Raw genomic sequence first — 10,458 nt, 5'->3', positions numbered from 1 at the left:
CAATGATAAGATATATATATATATATATATATATATATATATATATATATATAGAGAGAGAGAGAGAGAGAGAGAGAGAGAGAGAGAGAGAATCACCATTCTAATGTTTTATGGAGAAGAGAAGCCTGCTCTCACCCGGTTCCGGTTTCTGATGAGACGTTCGTGGAGATCACGGTCATACGTTTGAATTATGTGTAGAAATTCTCCAGTCATGGCAGCTGGGATTCCCTGAGTAAGACCAGTAGAAGACTGGGCCCATCAACACCCCATCATGGAAGAAGGGGCGAATCCTGGGGCTCCACCCCTCCTGGAGGAATGGGGAGGGGAAGGGCAGAGGTTTCCATCAGCTGTTATAGCCATTTGCAAAGTGCCCATGTCCCTGTAACCAACCTTAGTGAAGCTCACTGGGACACACACACACAAGCAGAGGGAAGGTGACAAAGACTGGTTGGGGAGGGGGTATGAGAGGGCATGAGAGCAAATGTATATGTTGAGATACATTGCCTCCCTACTGTATCTAAAAGTGTCATAATGAGGGCCATCAATAGGCATAATTAAAATACCCTAGTAATTTATTTTAAATATAAGGAAAGGTATATGGAGAGAAAGAAATCATTTTCTAGTGACAGGCGATCTGTCTCTTTTCTAGAACACACTAGATCCTTTGGACAAAAATCAAATAATTTTGCAAGAAGGAAAAACAAAACCGTGCTTCAAAGTATAACAACATTTACAGAATTTTTTTTTTTTTTACCCCTTTGCACTCTGTGACCTGAAAGATGAAAATAAGCTTCTGAGCCCATGATTTTCCCCAAAGTGGACTGGATTTCACAACGCTGGCCTTAGGGAACTTCAAAGCCAGGCGGCAGGTCTGTGCCTGCCCAGTGTGTGCGCACGTAACAATTTAAACAATGTTGTGATTTATCTCCTCACACGGAAGGTAAACAGATATTACCTCCAGAGGCTATATAGGAACTCGGCGGGGCGAATTAAGATTGCAGAGAGTAAAGCGTTCAACTGGTCCTGTGCTTTCCTCCGGGTCATCCCAGTGTGCAAGCTGATGAGTTTCTGGCTTTCCCATGGCTTTCCCACCAGGCTGCCCCCCAGAACTGCTTCTTATCTACCACAGAAGCCGTCCTGCTCTGCTCTTGCCAAAGTGGGTGCTCAGAGAAAACCGACAAGATGCAAATCACCTTTGGCTGTTCCTCTCAGAGCTTAACTGGGACCCCTTCTGTGCCTTCTTCTGTCTCAAAATGCTACAGAAAAAAATCTAAACCTGGAAGAACAGAGCCCACACACAGGCCTTTCTCCCGCAGCCCTCCCGTTTCTCTTCGAACATCCAAAGGAATACATCTCTTAAGTCAGAATGGATGTTTGTGTGCTGCTCAGCTCATGAGCCTAAGTCGTGAGATCTAGAGAGCAGGTCACTGCCGTCCAGAGATGAAACACAAAAAGCAAATGGATTTAAAACTAATCCTGGTGGTCAGTGGGTCCAGGGACATAGCTCAGTTGTTAAGATGCTTGACTAGCATGCACAAGGTCCCGGGTTCAATTCCTAGCACCGCATAAAATCAGGCATGATGGCACAGGTCTGTAATCCCAGCACTCAGGAGGTGGAGGCAGGAGGATCAAAGGTTCAAGGTCAGATTTTAGCTATATAGTGAGCTCAAAGAAAGGATAGGCTATGTGATACCCTGTCTCAATAAAACCAAAAAGGAAAAGAAGAAGGGAGCGAGGGAGGGGGGGGGGAAATGCTGTTTGATTTGGAACAAACAATATACAAATGTCATACAAATCAAGTCATGCAAAGGATATAATCTGTGGGAAAGGAAAAAAGTGGTTCCTGTGGGTCCAATTATGATCAAAGAATAAAGACAAGTTATTAAGTTTTAATTCAAACTCTAAGAGAAGTTCAGTTTGGAGAGGGCCACTGGGGTATGCTTCTCATGACAAGACACATTTAAATGTGTAACAGAGAAAGGGAAGGCAAGTTTTGAATTGTTAAGCCAGTTGAGACTCCTACCTTTGCTTTAAATTTCCTAGCACAAATCTTTAATACATGGTTTCTCCTATGCTATACATAGAAATATAAAAAATATACTATGTATCTCTTCATTTTCTAAAACTCAAATTCTTTTTAAAAGGCTTACTATTTATTTTATGTGTATGAGTATTTGCTTCCATTATAAATGCATGTCATGTGCTTGCAGTGCCATGGAAGGTAGAAGAGGGCATCAGATGCCCTAGAACTGGAGTTACAGACGGCTGCGAGCTGCTATGTAGGTGCTGGAGACAGACTCAGGTTCTCCAAAAGAGTAGCTATGCTCTTAACCAATGAGTCGTCTCTCTGGCCCCTTTAAATGCTTTTGAACTAAATCTAATTGATGTTTTTAATCATTAAAAAATGTAAAATACTGAAATAAATCTGTCTATTCAGTGTCTCTCATCTTCCTTTCCTTCCTCCCCCACTCCTTGTTTCGAGGTAGAATGTGATCTGGGATCAGCTTCCTCAGATCATGCCCCCATTAAGCATCTCCACACGGTGAAGAATATTCAGCCTGTCTCGTGGACGCCATGAAGTTTTCCATAATGACCTCTGCTTCGGTGCAATCGACCTCTGTGACCCGAACACCTAGCTAAATGTCAAGAGTCCGCGGGTGGCCAGGCACACATGAGCGAGTAGAGATGGGGCATGTAGCCTCCCCGTCTTTTCTGCTGCCAGCTCCGGAAAGTCACAGTTCAGCTCACCGAGAGACGTTGAGCCAGCCACTCTACCTGGTCAAAACGTGAACAATGTTCAAGTTGGATTCTGGGTGTGTGGAGCTGTTTTTCCTGCTCATTAGTCACCGAATGTCAATGTTTGTGTGACTGCAGGGAGAATCCAGAGGCACCAGATGGCCCAAAACTTTCCTTTCTCAACATGACAGTACAGCCTTGTCCATGGCTCCCATGAAAGCATAACTGTGCGGTCGCAGCACATTGCCTGGAAAATGATGTTTTCCTTGACAGCAATTAGGGCTTTACCCAAAGATCTGCCAGCCTGTAGCAACATTCGAAGATATGTTCTTTTAATTAAGGAAAGAAAATTGCTATTAATGAAGCGATGAAACCACACACTAAGACTAGAAACCCCATGTTACATTTCAGATAAATGTGTTTTGCGGTTTTCTGCCTTAAGATAATAGCATCATGGCTTTCATTGAACACATTTACAATCAAACATGTATTGAGCTTGAAAAACCTCTATTTGCAAAATGCACACAGCATAATTTTCTTCTATAGGAAGAGCAACAACAAAAATACAGTCGTCTTTCAAACGTCCGTGACAGAACTGGAATCCACTGAGCTAGCAAGACCATGTCAGAAAGTCTTGGTCTATCCATTTTCCCCACCATGTACACAGCTAAAGATCAATTAACTTATCACTGGCATGACTTCTGCCCGCTGCTTGATGACACTACGGATCCGCTGAGTTCACCCGGGAAGTTCAAAGACATCAAAAACAAAAGCCCTTGTCTCTTCTCAGCTGTGTGGGACCTAAGTTCTGGCAATAAGGAGATGTCAAGTCCTAGAACAAATTAGGTATTTTAAGATAACCCAACTCTAGGCGGGCATGGTGGTACAAGCCTGTAAGCCTAGCATCTGGGAGGCAGAGGCAGGAGGACCAAGGGCACAAGGCCAGATAGCTGTTTGGTTACTTTGAGGCCACCTGGACTCCATGAAACCCTGTGACAAAAATAAATAAACTCCAAACAGAAAGGATGAAAATGCTGCATTGCTGTAACCCATGGTGTCTCTAAAGGCCATGGGAACTAGAAGAAATCTGTTTTAGAGCCTAGAGGCGCTGCAAGAAAAATCTAAGAAACAATTAAGCAAACATGTGCGTAAGATCCCAAAGAGTGTGAGAACGCGAGGTGTGAATCCCTGTCTACCAGCCCCAGTGCCTGGCCCAGCTTTGATCATATTTCTGTGAGGGGCTTTATGGCTTAACAATGGTCTGAATTCCTTGTTTGTAGTCAGGAAGCCCTCAACCTCGTCCACAGTTGGCAGCTAATTGTGTGAGGAATTAATGTTTTATTTAGGGGTGTGCATATCAAAATTTTCTGTTGAGTTTTGGGGTACTGTGTGTAAAGACAGAGTTTGGGCTGAGTTCAGTTGTACCAGGCTTTTTCTTTGGGGCCGCCAACCAGCCGCCAAGCCATGACAGAGACTTAGGAGTTGTGAACACTCAGCCTAGCTTAGACTCATTTCCGGCTCTCTCTTTTAACTTAGATGAACCTGTTTCTCTTTATATATTTTTTGCCTCAGGGCTTTTACCTTTCTTTCTGTATGGCTTACTTTCCTGTTTTCTCCAACATCTGGCTGGCTGGCTGCTGCCTGGTTTCTGGCCCCAGGCGTGTGCCTCTTTTTTACCCTGTTCCCTTCTCCTTCTCTTCTTTTCTCTCATTCTTTTTGAACCTAGATTTTTCCTCCTGCTTATTCTCTGTACCCGTCAGCCCCGCCTATCCCTCTACTGCCTAGCTACTGGCTATTCAGCTTTTTATTAGACCAATCACGTGCCTTAGGCAGGCCAGCTGAAACAGCAACACCTTTTTTTCCATAATTAAACAAATGCAGCAGAAACAAATGTAGCATATCTTTCCAGTTATAAAGTAATAATCCACAGCATAAACAAATGTAACCCACCCTTACAGTTATAAAGTAATAGTCCACAGCATAAACAAATGTAACATATCTTTACAGTTATAAAGTAACAATCCACAGCATAAACAAATGTGACACATCTTTACATAGATAATGGTCCACAACAGTCAGTGGTGCCTGAAATGGACACACACTGTCTTCTGCTGAGCAGCCAGCCAACCTAGTGAGCTTCTGAGCTGAGTTTAGTTGGGTATGTTGATGTCACCTAAGGGAACCACATGTCCGTGTTCATACAGCTGTGGGCTTCTGTGCCTTGAGCTCAGTGGGGAAATTGGGGCACTGAGGGAACTTCCCAGGGTTTCTGTTCTACCTCAGGCTCTCCGCAGACTTTATCACACAAGTACCACAAAACTGGGAACCAGGAATCATCTCCTCCATCCTTCCTGCCTTTGTAGCTGTCTGCTCTTCCCTGCTTCTTCCTTACTATTAAGTTTGTCGTGTGTGGAGGAAGGAACTCTCTCTCTCTCTTGACACAGCCTCAAACTTAGCCCCTGGAGCGGGGGAGTGAGAATGAATATACACTCTTCATGGGTCTGGGTTTCAAGAAGATTCTAGATTATCTATTTACCTACACATAGAGTTAAAACCCTTCGCTGGAAGGGCGCTGCTGATGCTCATGTAATGACATCCCCAGCCCTTTGCTCTATTAAGCACCCTTATGCCCACAGGTGAGCCCACTCATTCCATCTCAGAACACGTGGTCCTCCCTGGGTCTGGACAGCTTGTTATAAGCCTCACATGGGGTCCTTGAAGGAACCTGGGACACAGTGCCCTGATGTTAGATGTAAGAAGCTTCCCTTACCATCCTCTATCTCTCTCTTAGGCTTATCTGGGACCACATTCTTCCTTAGAATGTGACTTCTAGCACCCTCAGCATTCTGTCTTGTAATTTTTAGAGCTTTCATCTTCTGCTAAAAACTGACAATTTGGGACTATTTGTTAGTTGTAATTTCACTTCCCTAGTGACTTAAAGTAAATATTAGTTTTTAAATTTTGTTTGTTTGGTTTGGTCTGGTATTCCCTTTGGGAAACAGTGCTGTTTGCCTAAGTCTTGTGCCACTGTTATCCATGAGTGACCCTCAAAACTACGTGTTCTTGGGAATTTGGACCACATACATTAGGTTGCTGCTACATTTCTGGGACTTCACATGGGTTTCCTGCCTCCCAGACACATTACTAGAAACTGAATAAATGGTACTCTGATTTGAATGTGTCCCCCAAACACTGATGTTTTAGAAACTTAGCTCCCAAGTTTATGTTAGCAGAATTAGAAGGTGGGACCTGAGACAGGCAGTTAAAATGAACTGAGATCCTGAGATAGCCCTCGCCATGTGATAGCCTCTGCTATGTGGAGACACAGGAAGAAGGCTCTACTAGGTGTTAGGAATCCCACCCTGCAAAGTCATGTGCTAAGTACATTTTTATTTATTTTTATTTTTTAAAAATATTTGGGGGGAGATGCACAAGTTGGGGGTAGCAAGTTGGGGGTCAGAAGACAATGTAAGGGAGTAGGCTGTCTCTCGACTATGTCAGAGGTCATCTGTCTTGGATCAAGTGCTTTTCCCAGGGAGTTACTTTTGGCTCCTAAACCTTTGTCATTGAGGCTGGAGGTGTGGCTGAGGTGGAAGAATGCTCACCTCGCACACATGAATCCCTGAGTTCAGCCCCCAGCACCAGTGTAAAGTAAGATGTTGTGATCATAGCTCAGCCTACATAAGACTCTGCCTCCAAAACGCCTCAATCTTCATAAAGTTCCCTTCCATAATACTCAGCAGCTGAAAGCAGCCCGAAACAGATGGCTGCTCCCATACCTAGTATTCCTGATGATTGTTCGGCTCAGGAAGTGAGATGGTCCCAGAGCTATGCTGGGTTTTCCACCATTAGTTGTGTCCTCAAAATCCAGACAGACTGAGCCCCTGTCCTTGGACATATGCCTGCCTGCTAATTTGGGCCTTAGGATTCTTAGGGACATTAAGAGATGTGTCCAATGGTGTGGTAAACTATGCCCATAGGTGCAATGGTGGTGCAGGTGTTACTGGGGCAACCAGCCAGTCTCTGATTGGACATAAGGCCTGCTGCAGCTCTTAGTCTTTATTAGAGAAGTTTCTGCATGCAGTGGACAGTGACAGCCCAGAGATTCACAGCTGATCAGAGTGGAAAGGTAAATGAGAGTACTCAGCCACGAATAGAGACATCTATAGCACACACACACGCACGCACGCACGCACGCACCCACGCACGCACACACACCCTTTTAAGTCCAAGGTTCAGGGACCATCCCAGGAGCCGGGGGAAGGGCTGGAAGAGCCAGTGTCAGGCAGTAGCGGGGTATAACAGTGTCTCTGGACATGACAGGACCACCACCCTCATGAACTCACAGCAGCTGGGGTTTCCTACACAAATCAAGGCAAGCAACATTCCAGCATGGATCAGGAGAGTCTTACAAGCCCCCACCACTAACTGAGAAGCTATTGATGGCTGATGACTTTTATGAGAGGGAGAGCATTTTCTTTATGTGGTGAACCCTGCCAGGTCAACCAAATTGAACTTCGTGGTGGGAGAATTTTTTAAAAGGATGCAAAGTCGGGAGGGGTGGGGGAAAGGTGGAATGAAGATCTAGGAGGAGCTGGGCGTGGGTGGGAAGGGGGCATGGATATGATCAAAATAGAGTGTGTGAAAATTTCAAAGAATTGATAAAAAATATTATATATATTTTAAAGGACTATCCCGAATGAATGGACTTATTGGGATGATGAGTCACACAGTAGGTGCTGAAACTTAAGAGTATTTGTCCACAATTCACTCATTCATTCAACAAAGATTTTTCTGGGTGTTGGAGGAAACAGAATCAGCACCAGATGCGTTCTCAATAGGTTGAGCATGGATCCGCAGGTACATCAGTAGCTTCCCGTTTCGCTCTCCCTAAAGGTGTTGACGGCAAATGAGAACTGAGAAGTTAGTACAAATAGCAAAAAAAAAAATAAAAAATAAAAAATAAAATAAAATCTGACTATCAAATTGCAGGGCCTCTACCAACCTGCTTTTCTGGGAACAGTATGGACTTCTAGCAATAAAATTAAAAGCTGCTATGACACAGTGGAGAGTTCAGAATCTCAACAAGAAGTTCAAAGAATCGTGAGACACTACACAGTTCTCCCCGACACCAGACAAGACCCTCTAGTGACGAAACTACTTCGTGCAAAGTCTGAAAATCACGATAAAAACACTTCCTTTTCCTTTACCTCCCCCAACACACACACACACACACACACACACACACACACACACACACACGTGAGCGCCATTAAAATGATATCAAAGTTTCTGCTGCCCTCTAGTGATCATACTCTAGAACTGGCGTGCACAGGAAAAACGTTAACAAAAAACTTCCCAGACAATAATTTTAAAATGACACAGTCATTTAGACTTTGGGGAGACGGCGAGCTGTGAAGGAGAGAAAAGTAAGTAAGGCGTTCAACTTCCCAAATCCTCAACTCAGCAGCCCAGTCACATCTGCAGAGAGACAGTTATGAAACCCTTTCTAGGTCTGGAGAGGTAGCTCGGAGGTAAAGAGCACTTAACCTCTTGCAAAGAACCCATGTCCAGGGTCCAGCACCCCCATCACAGCCGCCCATACCTAAGCCCAGTTCCAGGGGACCCTCTGCCACCTGCTGACCTCCAGGGGCACATGCACACACAGTGTACGTAAACTCAAGCAGGCATGCAAAGATAAATAAATAAATTGGAAGCTAGAGAGATGGTTCTGTGGTTAAGAGCTCTGGCTGCTCTTGCAGGGAAACTGAGTTCGACTCTCCACACCCACACAGTGACTCACATATGCCTGTAACTCCTGTCCCAGAGCATCTGATGCCCTCTTCTGAGCGTCACAGGGACCAGGCACACACACGGCAAACAGACATACAGGAAGGTAAAATATTTATAAATAACAATAAATAAAACATTCAAATTTAAATAAATAAATATTTCTTAAAATCTCTTCTTAAGGCTCTCTTGTAGGCAGAGAGAACAAACAAAATCATAAACAGTCTGCGCAGTGGTGGTGCACACGCCTTTAATCCCAGCACTTGGGAGACAGGGGCAGCTGGATCTCTGTGAGTTCGAGGTCAGCCTGGTCTAGTTCCATGGCAGGTGGGGCTGTTACACAGAGAAACCCTGTTTTTAAAAAAACAAACAAAAAAATCATAATCAGCCAGGCAGTGGTGGCGCACGCCTTTAATCCCAGCACTCGGGAGGCAGAGGCAGGCGGATCTCTGGGAGTTCGAGGCCAGCCTGGTCTACAAGAGCTAGTTCCAGGACAGGCACCAAAGCTACAGAGAAACCCTGTCTCGAAAAACCAAAAAAAAAAAAAAAATCATAATCAAAATAGACTCAAAACACAGCACCCTCTCAATAAAGTAGGACTATAACTCCTTTGTTAAACTTTCCAAGTCTCCAGGAAGCCGAGGCCCAGCAAGGATCACTGACTTTAAAGCTGGTTCAGCCAGCGCTTTGAGTGGCTCGGGAGCCACAGCCCAAAGGTCAGATCCTAACTGTAGCTCTCCCTGCCTCAGTATCCTCATGCAGCTGACAGTGAGGAATCTTAAGAGTCTAAAACATCTTAAGGAGCTATTTTCAGACACTGCTGGCACTTGCTACTAAATCTAGAAATACACATTTGCACCTCAACGCCCAGTTCTCTGGATCGTGTCTTCAAAACTGTGAGAAACACACACCAGACTTACGCTGAAGCCACATCCAAGAGTTAGTAGAAATCGCACAAAATTTAAAATAAGCTCAATGGTGCACTGTAAAGTCTGGCGCTGGAGATAGCAATTGTTTGCATCCCTTGAACACTCTAGGTTTACTTCAGAGAGCCCCCCCCACCAGGACCAAATTTATCCCCCAGTTGAACCCGCCAGGAATTTGAGCAACAGAGATGCTGAGGAGCTGGTCGAAAGTCAGGTGCTCAGGAAGTAACAATGAGCAGCATTAAGCAGAACCACAGAGCGGGCGGGGTCTTCTTGAGATAGAGCACGCCATGGTCCATTAGTGAGAGCACCATAGTGAAGGGTTATTGTGCAACCACAACACATAAATCCTGCACAGTAATGTCAAGGGCACTATGCTAAATGGGGAAAGTTAAAATGGCACCGTGTATGATCTATTTATCCATAGCCTTCGTGTGACAAAGCTGCCCGGATGGGAAGACTGGGCACCCTTCTAGAGTTAGAGATGGGGGGAGGAGAGGGAAGGTGTGACTCCCAGGTCACAAGGTCATCAGGGAGGGCTTTAGAATGATACCTAGCTTTACTCCTCTCATAGTTTGTTTGTTTTGTACGGGAGTCTTGCCTGCACGTACATCTGCACCACGTGTGTGCCTTCTGCCTGTGGATGCTGGAGGAGGGTGTAGGATCCCCTGTTGCTGGAATTGCAGGTTACCATGAACTGCCATGTGGGTGTTAGGAACCAAGCCCAGGTCCCCTGTGGAAACAGCAAGTGCTCTTACCCATCGAGCCATCTGTCCAGCCCCTAGTTTGACATCGCTAGAGGCTGTGGCTCCTCAAGGCTGCACACGTGATGAAATGCCTCAGAACTACACACAGCCTACCAGCGTTTGTTTCCTGGCTTTAAAACTGTGTCATGGTTCATGAGACAGAGCTACTGGAAAAAACAGGCAGGGACAAAGCACACAGCCTTCACTGCACGACTCAAAATTCCTTGGCAGTTGAAAATGGTTGTAATATAAAAAGGTAA

This window comes from Microtus oregoni, unplaced genomic scaffold, assembly GCF_018167655.1.
Source record: "Microtus oregoni isolate MIOR12 unplaced genomic scaffold, Mior012 000002F_ref0000024, whole genome shotgun sequence".
Taxonomy (NCBI): Eukaryota; Metazoa; Chordata; class Mammalia; order Rodentia; family Cricetidae; genus Microtus; species Microtus oregoni.
Note: the sequence above shows the minus strand (reverse complement) of the source record.